At 40.7% G+C, this 17445-nt stretch overlaps 1 long non-coding RNA gene across 1 annotated transcript; it reads right to left on the bottom strand.

The window, feature by feature from the left end:
- Positions 1–5661: 5661 nt before the first annotated feature.
- LOC147799914 (uncharacterized) lies at positions 5662–14645 on the bottom strand. The gene is made up of 3 exons (XR_015424582.1): positions 14430–14645; positions 10374–12592; positions 5662–9835 (listed from the first exon to the last, which is right to left on the bottom strand). It is a non-coding gene; the product is annotated as an uncharacterized LOC147799914 (long non-coding RNA).
- Between the last annotated feature and the right edge of the window lie 2800 nt (positions 14646–17445).

Raw genomic sequence — 17445 nt, forward strand, 5'->3', positions numbered from 1 at the left:
TTGTGACCTATCAACCTCACAGTTCGTTTCAGTTAGTTTCATCTGATAAGAAAGCTTAGCAGGTGTTTGTTTTACCAAAAAGCGGTCAGTCAAATTCCCCGAACATTTTTGTTTCACTTACCCCTTACGTAAAAGGATAAATACACTATGGGGTCTATCTGCATCAAGAATAAGTGTTGACTCGCTTCATTTTTGTCGACTCATTTCCATCAACACTCTCATTCCCTAGATAGCAAAGCTTTTAATACGTATTTCATGTATTGTGTTTACCAGCGTATAGACACGATATTATGGTGTTCCAAAGACGACACGTCATGTCGCCGTCGCTTTGCCAGACTCTTGAAGGCGCATTTTTTCTTCGGGATGGGATTGTTTTATGGTATTCGTTTGTGCGCTGAGTTAGTGGACAATGAATGAAAATTGAAAAGCCTTGGCTTGAAGAGTCTTCAATGCCCAGCCCTGTTTGCGGGATGCACTGCACCCAATATACGCGCCCATAGAAAACAGTGCAAAATCAGACCGAAATAGCGCCGCCTGTTGACTCTCGGGAAGGGGTACGTTGTACTCCGATTTTTCACTGGAAATTCAAGATTATGGCCAGAAGAGCACTTTTGTTTCAATTTTATGGAGGTTAGCCACGAGATGTTTTTTAATTCGCCTTTCCAAAAGATTCCCCCCAAATAGTAGTAAAACCATGTGCTCAGCTCTGAATGTAGCCGCCCGCCTCTATCCAAAATAGGCCCGCAATTTGGGGTTTTTGTGAACACTCCGAACTGGAAACTATCAGTCCAAAATTCGGGATTTATAGAGATATTTCTATGATCCGTCCTGATTATGGCATGTCTTATTGAGATCACAAAATATTAACGAGCTCGCGCGCAGAAATACATGTACAACGATTTGGTGGAATGTATCTGGAGGTATAATACGATGAAGTAATGAAAAGATGGAGAATAGCCACAGCTCACAATATGGGGCTCCCTCATGAGCCCACTTGTTGGCGTCAGGGACGGTGACGGCAACGTGACGTGTCACCTTTGGAACACCTTACAATATTGTTAGGAAGGAATAAAATGAAAACAGTAACCTCTCATAAAAAGACAATTATTAATTAAATACTCTGCTCATATTTTGTCTCAGAACATTTCGGTATGTAGCGCTCACTATTGCACTCGTTAATTTGAGAGAAAGCAAGTTGCTTGATATGTCTCACTTTGGGGGGATTTTCTCAAGAAGACACTACTAAAACGGTGGCTAATTTATTTTTTAGGGATTTTGGATTCTTAGTGACTGTGAGACTACCAATTTATTTTTATCACATTTTTAAAAATAAGATAATTTTATATCTATCTTATAACCCTACCCCATAGAATGGACTTTTAATATCAGGGATTTATACTCAACAATGTAATTTGACACAGAAAATAATAAAGAGAGCAAAATATAATATATTTCTTACAACGTGTACAGGTACACAAAAACGCGTGCATAACATTATGATGCATCACTGTGATCGTTTCAGCAATTCAAAATCCCTTGGTAGAGGACAAAATGATTGATGGAGAGGACTACCACAGTTGATGATTAATTTACATGACCATCGCATTGAAAGGTGAGCTTCCTTCTTTGAAGTGCTAATCGCGATTTGGGAATTATTGATTGCATGTCAGGCTTGTAAGTCCGTAGGTGCTTAGCAACGCTTGACACGTATATTCGCCGGGGAAATTTAAAAAGTGTGCATGCGCGTAGAAGAATGTCCATGCCCGGTCTTGTTATTTTGTGGTAGTTTGCGCGAAGCAGGTGAACAAACATTTCTAAGACTAAATATAAGGTGATTGGGCTATAAAAGCTGATCACTGCAATTCAAAGTGGAAGTTTGAATTTTAATGTAAGGATTCTTGTTGTTTGAAAATTAAAAATCCGCTTCGTGTCGGGAGGCTGTCGAACTGACCTACACCTCGGGACCAGTAATTCCCATTACTTCCCCTCAATTAACCATGCTGTATTTGTATAATACCTTTGTCAGGGGAGGCAGATTCAGTTCTGAATGAACGCAGAAAGATCCACGTTCATTCCAGCTGGCTGGATGCAGCGTTCTAAGTTCGAAGATGACGCGCTGCTCCATTTCTTACGGTTTACATCGAATGACGCTTTCCGCTGCATGCAGGCAGACGCTTACGTCACTAAGGGTATGCAGTGTGGCGCACAATAGTGCCGCGCGACCACTGAACTCCATTATATAATGGAGATCATTGGGCGCGACAGTGAGACTGGGTGTTTGTTGGCGCACACTGCGCAAGTGTTCCGCGAAGCCGTCACCAAGGCGACGCTTGGTATATAAATTACATAACTGGTAATGCATGTACGATCCCCGCGTCCTCTGTAGGTACCGCGGGGGCCGGCGACCGACGGGCTGTCATGGCATATGAGACTTTAGAGATGCTTAGTGACTGCAAACATACTGGTCCAACGTGACCAGGCCACTCTTGTTAACGTCATATTGAGCATGTATTTTGTTGCTTATAGGTGACATAAATTGTAGTGGACCGCTGCCACGAGAGTAGTACATGTATTGCCATGGAGAGATATCACTGAAGACATTTTTGCAATCAAATGTACCTTTTTGAATTTTTGTTCGTGGTAAGTGAGTGAATAAACTCACATTAATTTTTAACTGCACTTGTCTGTTTTTTTCTCTGAAATGTCATGTAAGTTAGAAACATACCCTACTCTTTACATATACATACTTTTTACTTTTTAAATACTTTTAAATAAACCATGTATTTTGTGTAAATTATTGCTTTTATCGTTGTTCCATTGTTATCTACAATATGACGAAGCGCGTCGTCTGCTAGCGCAAAAAAACCGTTAAACACTGAGCATGCGTGGTTCTAAATCAACTAAATTTCCGTTGAAGCAATGGGACAAAACATACATGTTGAGGATACGGTTATTCATTCAATGTGTGCCACCTTGAAGGCTCGATCTACACAATTCAGGTTTTGACTACAGTCCTTGAAAATGTATCTCTTTGTTTCAGTTAGCCTAATAGTAAATAAAATATACTTTCAACATTTTTTGTTGTTTTGAAAGATGCACTGGTGCCATTTTATTTTATTACATGAAAATATACATTAAAAAGTTGCAGTGTTATTCCTAGGAGAAAGCCTCCATGCTTTTCTGATTTGTGCATAAAACTGCAGGAATTCTTTAAAAAAATTGCTCAGCTAAATTTCACTGTGATCCATTCTTGTTTGAGTACATGGTAATGCAACAACGAGCAACCATTTCTCAAAAATGTTTACAATGAGCAAAGTTTAATTTAAGTTCACAAATAGAGAAACAAACTGAGCATTGTCTTTACTGATTGCTCTCTTGATAACGGTGCCTATACTGTTCAGAAAAGCATGGACAAGTTTAAATTGTTAACGAAAGAATATCCTTCAAACGGTGTCAAATTGACTTTATTTATTGAAAAGGGTGTAAAGGTGCGTAAAAGGTGTGTCTAAGAAAACCTCATCACCTGAACCCTTCAAACATATGGGCACAGGAATGGGACAAAACGAAAGTACTCCTGCTGTAGTTTGTCCATACCAGACCAACATACCTTTAGACCTTAGGTCTTCCAATTGTAATAAACTTGCTGGAATTCTACGTATTGTTGAGTGATAAAGACATGCGCAATCCACCCTTCCATGTTTGGCAGAGACTTTTAAAATGGCACATTTAGCTAACCCTTTTAGTAAACACAATACCCGGGGTTTTAAAAATGCAAATTTAGTATCGAACTGAAAAGAAATGCTCCAATCAACGGTTTCGAAATTTATGTTTTTCAAAAAAATAAAAGTAACCATGACTTTTGACACACTAGCCTGTCCTTCGACCCTATTGAATAAATTATCACTCAGAAAAACAGTGAAACAAAAACATATGTTTACTTCCCCAATCCGCAATCTCAGTCTTGACCACTTGAAAAGGTTGATCGTCAAATGTTAGCTTTTCTTTATTAGTACATCAATGTCTAGAGGCAGAGCGATTTTTAGAACAATTGAAAAGACCTGTAAGGGCTAAAGATATGCCGGTCTGACATTGAATGACCCATTATGTGCAGGTGGTTGTATGATAAAGTGGGGCCGCTGCCGAGTCTCCTGAAAAAAAAAAGAGTCCCTTTTAAAACCACTCCAAACGAGTGAAGACAACTCTAAAATAAGATTAAAAGCCACTCCACATGGGAAAAATCGCTCTTCAATTTATATTAATGATTTTGTTAAATCATCAGATGTCTTTTCATTTATTTTATTTTATTTGCTCATGACTCAAACCTGTTTGTCTCATATAATGACTTAAATACACTTATTGAAAATGTTAATTTAGAGATGAAATCTATTGCTAATTGGTTAAAGGCTAACAAATTATCACTAAATATCACTAAGACTAATTATATGCTGTTTAGCAACTCTGCCCATGAATTTGCTGGGGATATAATAATCAATGATACTTCAATTAAGAAAGCTGATTGTCTTAAATTCCTTGGAGTCTATGGTTTAACTTGGAAGGATCATATTAATTACATGTGTAACATAATATCCAGAAACGTTGGGGTCATTTGTAGAATTAAACATTTTGCCCCTTTTCCAACATTATTATTTTAATATAATACTTCAATTTTATCATACCTGAATTATAGTACACTTATCTGGGGACAATGCTCATCAAATAGTCTTAACAGACTATTACTTCTACAGAAAAGGGCTCTTTGCATAATTTGCTCTGCTGATTATCGTGCTCATGCAGACCCTCTATTTGCTCAATGAAGGAATCTTAAAATTAAGGAAATATATTACCACCAACTTGGGTGATGTGTGTTTGCAATTTAATAAGTAATGTTACAAACGGGGCCCAAATCTACAAGCATTGCTTTCACTGGGTACCCCCCTCAACATCCTTTCTAAATTGTATTGACGTATCATCCAATCATATTTATGTATTTATTAAAAGTTCTATTATCGTGTGTGATTATTATACTGTAGAGTATGAAATGAAAACGTTTGACCCGATTTGTCTCATAAAAGATTTGACCTATGCTTGCGCATGTGCTAGTGAGACGGTCGCATGCGATGCGTGCGTTTCACAGATCAGTGGACTTCCTGACCGTCACTGATGGTCTATTCCATTATCAACAAGGGGTAAATAAACAGTTACACAAGGATGGACGGTCTTGTGGATCGGTTTTCTGTTTTTTGGGGGGTTCAACCAACTATTCGACAATAATGTCCACTTTCATTTCCCCATTTAAGAAATTAAGAAAACCATTTTAAAACACAATATGTAAAAGTAAAACATAGCTAATTGATTACGTACGTAAAAGAGCCTGAAAGTAAAAGGTTATTCAGTGAGCTTCCGGAACCCTCGCGCGGTCTGCCTATGGTGACTTTACGTGAGGCTGTCCTATCATGTTCGATAATTTTTGGATGTATGATTCCTAACTGAAACCAATGTAAGAAACAGTCACGTCAGAAATTTCCCTTTGTCCTCGTCAAGTAATATTAAGGAAAAATCATCCAGAGATGGGTAAAAAAAAAACGAATTTCAATGACGACCTTTCACTTTTTGCAGTATCGTTCCCAGGCCTCTTTGTTCATGCACGTTTGTTTTCATTCCCCGTGTTCACGTGGAAATGAAATTGTACAACGTTGCATGATTTAACTACCTGCAGTCAATGGACTCTAGATTCAGCCGAGTTGACCTGACGCAGTTCGTGTCATCAAAGGTTAGGCGTAGGTTATACGTTAGCATCTTTCAATTGCTTTAGATTTTCTTGTTATAAATTACAAAATTCTCAAGATATTTTGGTCTGTTTTTATTTTGGATTTTACCGAAAGACTACCATGAAGTGTAATTTCGTAAAAACTGTTCACCCGTGTACGAAACCACTGAATTGCACAGTTCTTCATGTATTTTAAATTTTCGGAAGTGTTAGGTCAGTTTTTGGCAGGTTATTTCTCTTTTGGGTCATGTAATTTTTCAGTTTCCCTAAATTGATGTGCTGGCAAGTATTTTTAAAAAGGCCTTTTTACGAGTAGAGTGTTTTAAGATGTAACTGAAAGAAGAAAATATTAAATATTCTAAGATTTTTGCAGGTTATTTTTCCTATGAGGCCAAGGCTCCGGAAGCACGCCATCAGGGGTCAACTTTCGGGCTCTAGGCCTATACTCGATCGGTGCGGTTCGGAATAGAGCCTGAAAGTTGACCCCTGATGGGGCGTTTACGGAACCCTTGTATGGCAAAATAACCTGCAAAAATTTTGGAATTTGTAATATTATATATTCCTTTTCACGCACGGGGAGTAAAAACAAACGTGTATGAACAAGGTGGCCTGGGGACGATATCGCCGGACGTGAAAGGTCGTTGATGAAATCTCCGGGTGACGTTTCCTAAATATTACTTGAGAAAGACAAAGGTAAAATTCCAACACGGGTGTTGCATGGAGTACCCCGACTATTCTTAAACTGTTTACACCAAGGCCGCTAGGACAAGAGGAAACGAGTGACGGCTTGAGGAAGACGGAGGAGCAAGGCAAAGTGGGCCGTTTTCGCTGTCTCTCCATACAAAAGGTCGATTTTTTTTTAGTATAAACACCGATTTCCCTACAAAATGGCAATTAATTTTAGAGTGATTTTGTTTCCGTGTTTTCAGTGAATAGTTTTACAGCAAGATCTGTTTGCCCCAATCTCAGCACTAAGCGAGCTTCTCAAAAACATGTAAGTTTTCACAAAATAAAGGCCAATTTAGCCTATGCATGTGCGCAGTGTTTGAGCAGATGAGACCGGCGTTTCCATCTTGATCGGCCGGGATTGGGGGAGTCATCCCTCCATCAAGGCTTGGAAAGATGAAAATGTCACTCTTCTTGAGTGGTTTTATTTCTTTTAAACTGGTTTTCAGTATTTTTAGAATGCTCTCCACTCTTTCACTCTATTTGAGTGCCACTTAGAGACTTGCTCTTTTTGAGGATAGGTTTGTCACTCTTTTAGTTGGTTTGTGATCTTAATTTCCCACCAGGAAACTGAACAAACTTGGCCTACGGAGAGTGGTGTCTGTGTCTGGTGAGCTGTTTCTGGTTTGTCTTAAATACAGCCCATTCTTGCCCTAAATCAAAACAGAACTGAACGATTGTGGAAGATCATTTCATACTTTGGTTGAACTGAGGAAACATATATTGTTTGGACAAGGTGGATGAGATGTTGATTTGGTGCGTATTAGCAAAAGAGTGACAAACTTTCTCTCAAAAGAGGGCCTCGGGCTTGTGTAACTACTCCAATTAGTGAAAACCACTTTACTTTTTTGCAGCGAAGTGAAAATTTGTCATAACTCATTTTAATCCGTACATTACATTATTTACTCTACATATCTTTAGTTTGAATTAAAAGGAAATATGGTAGTACTGGTGTGTTTTATTCGCCACCCAAACACCGGACCTCCGTTATGATATCATTACCATTCAAATTCCGCGACGAAGACTGAGGCATTCACGAACTGACTCGAAACAGAGATGACGTTTGGGCGCGAGACAATCGGTTCCGCGCGAGCTGCATGCACACTTGCTGGGCCAGTGCGCTGTGCGGCGCTGGAGTATCTGTTTGAGCAGAAGCACCCCCTCAGTTGAAAAGAGGCTGGTTGGGAATACATGTACATGTATTTGTTTTACTAGTGGAGACGCGCACGCAACGCATGCCTCTCATGGTCGTTACCGAAGGGTGCACCCTCGCAAACAGGCCAGAAGTATGTCTGCTGAGCTCATTAATAAAAGTTAAACACTCGAGTTATTCCATATTAGAGAGTCCTGAGAGCCACGCATGCACGGAATTGGGGAATTGAAGTGCTGAATCTCTGACCTGGACTCAGGGCTTCAAATTCTGAGCAATTTCGATTCAATTGGGACCGAAAGTAGCACAATTTAGCCGTTTTGCAGAGGGATGCATTTTTAAAATGGCTACTTTTCTGGGCAGTGAAATTTCCTTCATTTTAGGGGTGGTCTGCTTTGGATGAGAATTTCTCAAAAATTCATCGGCCAACCCACTAAAAATTGAATGGAAAATGAAAGAGGACATGTCAAACATCATTTTTCTGACCAGCCTGAACACCTTTGAGAGTTGTGCGTATTTTAAAATAATTTTGAAGTACAAGGATTTATCATTGGTGTCTAAGGGAATTTAATTTTAGGGGTGCACCCTAAACCAGCGAAGTGGAGCCTCCGTTTCTCTGAACTGTTTACGAAGAGAGTTGCCACACAAGTGTCTCAATGGTACGAAAGCCCTAGAGTGCCGTAAAGTATACATTTTCAAAGGTGAGGTAGGCCCCATATGCTTTTTCCAAGTTCGTTTTTAGGAAGTATATTTTTTCAACTTTGTTTATTATGAGAGATATCTTTTTTCGCTTGTTCGTTCCCGCAACATCTATAAATAGAAACATTGTCTCTGTTTTTGGAAACAAATCATTTTTACGAGATGTGTTTTTCAACTTCGTTTCAGGAGATTTTTTAATTTAATATTTATGAGTTATATTTCTTTAAAGTTCTTCTTATTCTGAGAAAATAAATTCAATCATGATAATGTGTATCTCATAAAAGCTAACTTCATCATCAAATGTCTCTTGTAAAAAAGGATTTGTTTCCAAAATAGAAATAATGTTTCTAAATATAGACCTAATTAGAGCGAACTGGAGAATGTATTACTCTAATTATATAAAAGAACTTTGGAGAAAATATAAATGTATCTCATACAAACGAAGCCGGAAAAAATAAATCCCTTCAAACGGACTTCGAAAAAACAAATACATTTTTTGAAAATATATTCTTGATGGCACTACAGGGCTTCCATTTAATGCAACGTCAGTGCAGCAAGTACACTGCACGCTGTATTGCATGTATTATGACAGCCATTTGGGTTCAAAATCTGAACGTGGTCTGAATTTTACGGTGGCCCCGAACGGACATAAAATTCAAGACACCATAGAAGCTGGCGAGCAACTTGGTTGTTAGGAAAATAGCACCCTCTCCTGGTCCTACTTGTGGTCCATAGTGCCCAGCCTTGTACTGTCTGCCGTACGCTGTATACATCGCGTGTCGGTGCCAACTGAAATATCGATGATGACGCGTCCAATAAACTCTTCGGTCGCACGGTCGCGCTCACACCCGGGTTAAGGTACAACTAGGAATTTCTACGCAACCTTCAGTTCGTAAAACAAAGATCACAGTGCCTAGGCCCAAAAAGTTTAAACGTATGGAGTGAGTGCACGTTGAACCGATCTCGGTAGTTAGTTCCCACGTGCTTGCCTGTGTAGCTCACGCTATGCGATGTTACTGTTTATTACCTCGAGTTTTCCCCCAAGCCATTCTTTTGTGGATGTTTGACTCACGGAAGCGTGTAAGGGCCACTTGCAAAAAGTTTTTTCGAGTTATTATTTACTGCGGCGAGTTAAATCGTCGAATGTGTATCCCGCCGCGGCGAATTATAAGATCTTGCCGCGGCGTCAAATTGATGTCCCGCTGCAGCGAATATTTCAATAGTTTCATAAAAAGTCCTTTTCAGCGTGCCTTTTTCAAATGTTTCTTTAGGGTGAAATGCAGTGAGATTTGGTTTTAGATTGCTTTTTTTAAACAAAAGGGATTTCCAACACAAAAGAAAACAAAAATCTCTTTTGAAGGTTTTAATTTCCATATTCGCAAGTGGGGTAGACTACTTTGACTCCCTGGTAGACCGCCTGTTGAAAGGATTACGGTGCCTTTTCATTTGTCCTTTGAATAATCCTATTTACATAGGCGCCGCGAGGGGGGACCCTGAGAAAAAAAGGGGGAAGAAAGAAAACACCCAAAGAAATGAAACATAGAAACGAAAAAGAACATAATTATTTGATTGAGAAAAAATAAGAAAACGAAAAAGGAACTTCTTCACATAGAAAGTGTTTTTGTTTTAACTAGACGCTTTGCCCCCCCACCAAAAAAATTCTGGCGACGTGCATGCATATTTTAAGCCAATGTGTGTTGCCACTTCGGACCAAACCTCGATGCTGATATCATTCTAACTTTGACATCTGCTATGATTTAGGAGATTTCAGCAGGCCAAAAGAAAAATGAACTAAAGGTGAAGGAAAAACTAACACACACTTTTTCATCAAGGCCCAGGCTCTTTGGCCTCACATCCATCTGTTCACTTGTCACAAACCGCCCATACAGTGCAGGGCACTGGGAAGGGCAAATACATAACATATTTTTTTTGTCGAGGACTCATTGGATGGAGTCTATATTTTAACATCTTCACGTTTATTCATAACCTTTATTGATCAATAATGCTGATTTATTGATCAGCATTACTTACCGGTACGGAGTTAGGGAGACGGTCCCGTTTTAGAAGCAGGAGGAAACCGGCGTACCTGGAGAAAACCTGAGAGAGCGGGTATGGACTGGAAAACAAATGCATTAAAAGCCTGGGCCAAGCAGGGCGCGTAATTTTTGTCCTCAAACGAGATCCGACAGTTTCGAAAGAGGACGCCCTCTAAGTTATGCATTATTCACAATCCTGTCCGTGGAGTGTTATGGGTGCACCACTACAAGTCAATTCCCATGGACAGCAATGATAAATCTCCACACTTCACAATTATTTTAAAAATATTCACAACTCTCACAGGTGTCCAGGCTACACAGAAAAAGATGATCGACATGTCCCCTTTCACTTTCCTTTCAATTTTCGGGGGGTTTTGAGAAATTTTCGCCAGAAGCAGACAACCCCTAAAATGAAGAAAATGTCCCTGCCCAGAAATGTAGCCATTTTGAAAAACTATCCCTCTGCAAAACGGCCAAATAGTGCCACTTTTGGACCCGACTGTACCAAAATTGTTCAGAATTGAAAGGGTGCACCCTTTAATAACATGCAACTTTCGTATTTTGGCATGAGAGTCCAATCAGTGGAGGCAAAATTATCTCAGAAGTAATTTTCTGCAAAAACAATTGAAAAGTACTGTTCCTCTGAGAACAGGGCTTAAAGTACAGGGGTGTGGCTATGGTGTTTCCCAGTGTTTTCAATGGGAAAGTATGACTGTTGTGCATGTCTTGGGCATCACGAGGGCATTCAATTCTGTCCTTCCCACATCAAATTGGGAGATAATTTCCTTCCTTTACACATGCATGTTATTTGTGGGTCCATCTGGGGTCATTTTGATGTGATTTTTCCACTTTCGGGGCGGAATGTTGAAAAGGGGTGGGTCTAAGTAATTTTCAGCACAGCTTAAACACACATTGTTGAATTGAACAAGGTTCTCTGTATTTTACAGGTGACTGTTGACAAATTAAAGATTACAGGACATTTGTGAAAGTTTACTGCAGCAAGTAAACATCCTTGGCAGATCTACAACTGCGCACAATGGGCCTTTGATGACATGTCTTAATTGCTAGATGTGGCTGTCCATTTGCCTCCAACTCTCAGCTGGAGATTTATTAAAACGACTGCTATAATGGCTCCTTGGCCGAGCCCTCTCCACTGTCCAGTGTCCATTGTCCAAGCTAGGTTAATTACTGTCCCCAAAGATTTCACGAGACCAATCTCCCCCTCTCTGCTCCCTGCCACCCCCCCCTCCGATAAAATATGAAAAGACATAAACTCCCGTGTGCTTTGGTCATCATGCTGGGGTTCAACAGTGAGTAAGAATATATGCATTGTGCCATATGGTCACACAGAGGAGAAAGTTGCACAAACTTGCAGCGCAAGCTATTTTCGCAGCAAAATGGGTCGCTTAATTGGGACGTGCAGTTCCAGAGAGGCCTTAATTTGTCACCTGAAAAATGTATGCCAGAACACATGCCAATTCATTGTGCCCAAAAACTTTTAAACTGTAAAGAACTTCTTTGTAGAAAGAGTGACAACCGATGCCGACGGTTGTCCGGCATATGCAAAGTATAAGACTGCAGGTATGGAAACCGAGAATTTATTAGACCCCCCTCATTTAAACAGATCCCTCTGCACAGCCTCAAGTCGTGCAAAATTCAGTCCAGAGTGATGTTCCTAGGCCAAAATAAAAAGGAAAAGACAAAGCTGCAGGATCGATTTGCTGATGACGCCAGCCTAGCCACAGGGCAAAGGGCGAGGTTGCTACCATCAAAAACAGTGGTGGGGACTCTTCCAAAATGAAAACCATGTCAGCAAATGCAGCAAGTGCAATCGCTCAATGTTACATGGGAAATCACGACCTTTGCAAAAAGTGGTCACCAATTTGTAGGGGTGGTAAATATAAATTCGATGCCCGTGGCAAACTCAAATCGTCAACTTGTGACGAACTCTTCTCAGAATACTAAGCAAGAGACTTAGCCACGAAGCCATAGACAAAACTAAATATGGCACCAGTACTCAGAAAGCTGAATCAATGAATCATGCCTTTGCTGTAAACAATCCAAAAGGAACACTAACCTTCTCAAGAAATGGATCTTGTAGGGATCACAGCGCAGTGCACTTGGTAAATAAAGGACGCGCCAATTCTATAGTCCGAAAGTGTAGAGCTGCCGGTTGCCCAATAACTGGTGGCTCGCCAGCTGCCAAAGTCCTTGCTGAAATGGATAAGAAACAGGAGTATCCGAGTCCTGCCAAACGTGCAGAAAGCTAGCAATACAAATCACGCAGGGCTCAACCGCGGTTCACAAAGGTTCCATCTGTACTATACCATGCAGCCACTTTACAAACGTGGCCAACTAGATCCCAAGCCAAACGATGATTTGAAGTGCGACACAAACATTGACTGCCTCCTCATCCGCAGTGAACATAATTACTGCAAACGTTTTCCCCCAAAGTAAGTTATTGCAACAGTGACTAATTTTTTGAATGTCAACAGCACCATAAATCGAGTTCGGCCATTTTGCGCTGTGTTTTCAAAATTCTTACCTTGGACACGCCACACATTGTCCATGCTATTCAAACTAAGTCAAGTCCACACGACATATTCGCCACCAATCGAAAACTAGACTTCAATGATTTTTAACTGACTGAATAAAAAGATATGTATTTCCTGTGTACAATTTCAATAATACCGTAAAAGAATACCCCAAAGAAGACAGAAAATAACAAGCAGTGACTGAGGTAAAAGACTCTATGTTTACAATTTTCCAACAGTACAGCCAAGTACATGCTTACTCCATTGTGATGTTTTTGCAATAAAACCTCACGCAAACTCAGAGGTACAGAGTGTCAAGGAATCTGTTTTCCTGCCTATTTCATCTTAATTATGTTCATTTCAGCTTAGTTGAGAAAGACAGCTACAGAGGGGAAATGTTTACATCCCAGTCAGAACAACATGGCCGCCATCATTTTCAAGCTCATGGCTCTCAGGACTCTCTAATGTAGAAAATTTTGAGTGTGTAACTTTTTATTAATGATGAGATCGGCGGACATATTTTGGGGCGTTTTACAAATAAATTCCCATAGACAGCATATTTTGGGCCTTTTTGCAAGGGTGTACCCTTATAGACCTGTTCCACTAATAAATTCATAATTATGCACGCATAACGGTGCACAAATGGCCTTGGTTGCACTGAAAAGGTACAGGGGTTCGACTTTGATCATCATTTTCTCTCAGGTTTTCTGACTTTGTTCATTTTTTTCTTCAGAGAATCCCATTAAATCGTGTTGGCTATTAGTTTCCAATTTAAGTGGAATTTTTAGTGCTCTGTAAAAAGACTTTATAATCGTGATTTTTCCTTTGCGCACGAGATCGCCATTTCTTAGGATGGCCCCTTCCATCATAAGTAGTATAAATTACATTGTTAGTGTTCTGTGCGTATACGTGCATCAATTTACTGGTAAAAAGGTTTATAATTCGCCTGATCTTGGTAGCCAAGTGTGGATTGGTTGGGAGTACTCCCAACTTGAAATTCTCCGCCTCAGGTTCGAATCCTCTACAACTCTATTTTTTTTTACTTGTAAATAATAAATGAGAAAGCAACATTCTCACCGTGAAGTTTGGTTTGTGAGGTCAAAAACCATGCCTTAAATATACATGTAACAGGCCAATCACAAGACAGGAAGCAAAAAGCGAGGAAAGAATCGCTACGCCAACCTGCTCCCCCTCATCTACCAGTTGCATAAATCTTAAGTGGAGATTTATATGGCAGAGGCTGTAGTTGCCAGGAATCAGCAGGAATCGTAAGGTTTCCTGAAAAGTGGCTGTTGCCTGGCTAGTTGTAAAGTTCCAGCGCGGGAAGCCATAGGAGTATTCAAGTTCCGTTATTTTGTTAATCGAACGTCACGCTTCATTGACATTATTGATTTTAATGAGGTCTAATTTGTAACAGCAAATAAATTACGTTCTTAGGGGTGGCCCAAACAGTCATCCTCGCTTCAGATTTTCACACTTTTCACACAGGGTGCTTCAATTGTTATTGTACCATTTACCTTGCTGCTCGGTGTGCGATATAGTTCTTGTACTGTTGCAGACTAACCAACACAAGTGAAGGTCGAAACCGTACGAACCGGACCCTGCACTCAGACGTACTCAGTGCATGTAGTGTGCATTATGAACACGGACGTATAGGCCTATTAAAAAAAACTTGGACTTGCAACGCCTTTGTATGAAACTTCAGGCAACCAGCGGCCATTTTACCGAGCCGAATACAAATGCGCGGGTTGGCTTGCTTCTATTGACGCCACTGGGATCGGGAAGGAGAACAAAGGCGGGCATTGCCGGGCAAGCTTTGTATTCGGCTCGGTACTAATGCCACTAGTGGATTGAGAGACCTCTAGAGCTGATTGAGGACATTGGGAGTCCCCATATACTGTACGTCCGGGATTATGAACAGGGATTTACACCGCAATGGAAGGATGTATTTATGAATAGGGCCTACTTATAGGTGGTAGACTGTATTGAATGCGGGCTGATGTATCATTCGGCTGTAAACTTAATTATATTAGAATATGGCAGTTGATCATTGCAGGCCTTTCATTCGTAAAGAGGTCACCACCGGCGGTAGCCATACACCCTATGGAGTTTAGGGTTTAAAGAGTACCTCTAAGGAAAACATCTTTTCTCTGATTTTGTCTGTTCAAATAAACATGGAAGCATCCAAATCGAACGCAGTGTCATTTGTCTTCAGAGCTCAACGATAACAAGTTAAAAAGGTTTTTTTTTCTGTTCATGCCAAGATGCGAATTTTGAATGTAGATTGCGTCATTCGGAGAAAACAGCGAAAACGAGGGAAACCCTAGCCCTCTGTTCGTAGGTACCCGTTGTTTGGCATGCACAGGGACTTTACCAATTACGAACACAAGGCGGGGATTCCTCTCGTTTTCTCTGTGTTCTCCGATTGACGCATAGACATTCAGAATTTGCATCTTGACATGAACAAAAGCATGTTATAGTTGAACTCTGAAGACAAAGGACGCTGCGTTCGATTTGGATGCTTCCATATTTATTTGAACAGATAAAATCAGAGAAAACATGTTTACCTTAGGGGTACTATTTACTAGGTACAATGGCGAGGCAGCCAACGCTCGCCTTTGTATTTGACACATTGAAACGGCCGCCCGTGGCTTCATCGGTGCAAAGCATTTTGCGAGTCCAAAGTTTTATGACGTCCCTGGTTGTGTGCCAAGGAAAGAAAAAATGCGTCGTCAGCCCACTAGGCACGCAACAGGTCACCAGAAGCCTGACTCGTCCATGAAGTATGAGCCCTCGGCCTCAGCCGAACTGTGGAAGTCTTCATTCAAAACGTCGATGTACACGTACATCTATACTGTATATGTTTTTCGTGTTTGCTCAGGTGGCGATACGTCGCTAAGAAATTAGTTTGACGTTTAGCTCGTCAAACTTCACAGCTCCCTTTCTCAACGTGGCACGGTATTGGAACTTCAGTAGGGCAGGGCCTAGAGGATGGTTTTCTCACAAATGAGGAAAGTCGTGAATTCTTGGAGCATCACAATGATCGTCGCATTCTACTTTGCAATCGTTTGGAACCGAAAGAGGAAGATCGATAGGTCTGTCCCCTGCAAGCCTTGAAAAGTTTCCAACAATAAGCTTTTCTATTCACCGTGATGCATCATGAACAAGGAGGGCTTTCTGAACAAATCCCCTTGGATGGAGCCAAAGCAAAACAATAAAGAAAAAGATTAATCGGAAAACAGCAAGTTAATCGGATTAGTGGGACACGAGTCGTCATAATCAGAGAAAACTACTTTCACCATATAGGCCTGTTGAAGAAGATTACGCATAAGCTCTTGCTCAACATGTACAAGCAAATGGGGTTGGCCTTTATTCATTTTATTTATATTTATTTAAATCTTTTCAGGGTAACTATTCTAACACAAGGCTCACTGTTTAAGGGCCCTCATTTGAAACCAACGTCAACTAAAAAGTGAGAAAATACCGAATAGATTTCCCCAATATATACTGGGACTGTTTACGCTGCATGAGAAAAGACAAACTGCGCAATTAGTTTACAGGAAGATTACTGGCCGCCGAGTTAATAGAGATTTGAGTGATTTTTCTGAGACATCGCAGAAAATGTGCTCTATGAAGAACACAAGTCAGTCAGCGATCTCCGATATATGCCACAGAGTCCCGCTCAGAAAAAGTCGACTATTTGCAAACTCAAGCAAAAAATCGCGTCACTGCATGCCACTAGTTTTTCATCGCCGCCGCTATGGCTGGGTTCGACTCGTCTTTGTAAATTGGAAGTTACTCTCCACGTGTACTGTCAGATATGATGAGGACCAGGGTTGAAGCTTCGCAGGTCGGATCTCTTATGCGTCTTAGATCCATATACATGTACATGTACTAGTATCAAGCCGCGCACTGCAGAGGACTAGCATGTGAAATGCAATCCACAGCTACCGCCTCCGAAAACACCTCTGCCAACTCGTTTTCCCATGCTTGACGGTGAATAATCAGGCAGTCTTTTCTTTGACCCATTTTGTCCGAATGCCAACATTTGTTCTGAAAAAAAGCATTGGTCCAGATCGCTCCCAGAAAGTCTCTCAAAGATATTGTTGGTGGAAACAAGATAGCGTCTTCTAAACGGTGGCTAAAATCAACAATAAAGACGCCGGACGGGGGGTCACACGCTTATTTCTGCCATGCGCCGCTAACGCTGCCCACCGGGTACATGGACCACCACCTTGAGAGAAGGCTATATACCTGTACACAATTATGCATATTAGCACTCTAACATCGGACCATATCCTCACCCCCTGACCTTGTCTCTACGCAGAGTGACCGACTACAAAGGAGCACGTCATGCGCGTTTTGTGTGTGAGGCCAAAGCACAAGTAATGTGGAACGCCACATGTACCAAAATACGATGTTACTCTGTGAAGTGGTTTGATCGTGTCCTCAATCTATAATGTGATTTTATCAAACCATTCTGTGATGTTGTCAATCCATCGTGAAGTTGTTAATCCATTATGTGAAGTTTTC

Source organism: Acanthaster planci, linkage group LG02 (genome assembly GCF_054643075.1).
Source record: "Acanthaster planci isolate LZ-2023a linkage group LG02, COTS_SCS, whole genome shotgun sequence".
Lineage (NCBI taxonomy): Eukaryota > Metazoa > Echinodermata > Asteroidea > Valvatida > Acanthasteridae > Acanthaster > Acanthaster planci.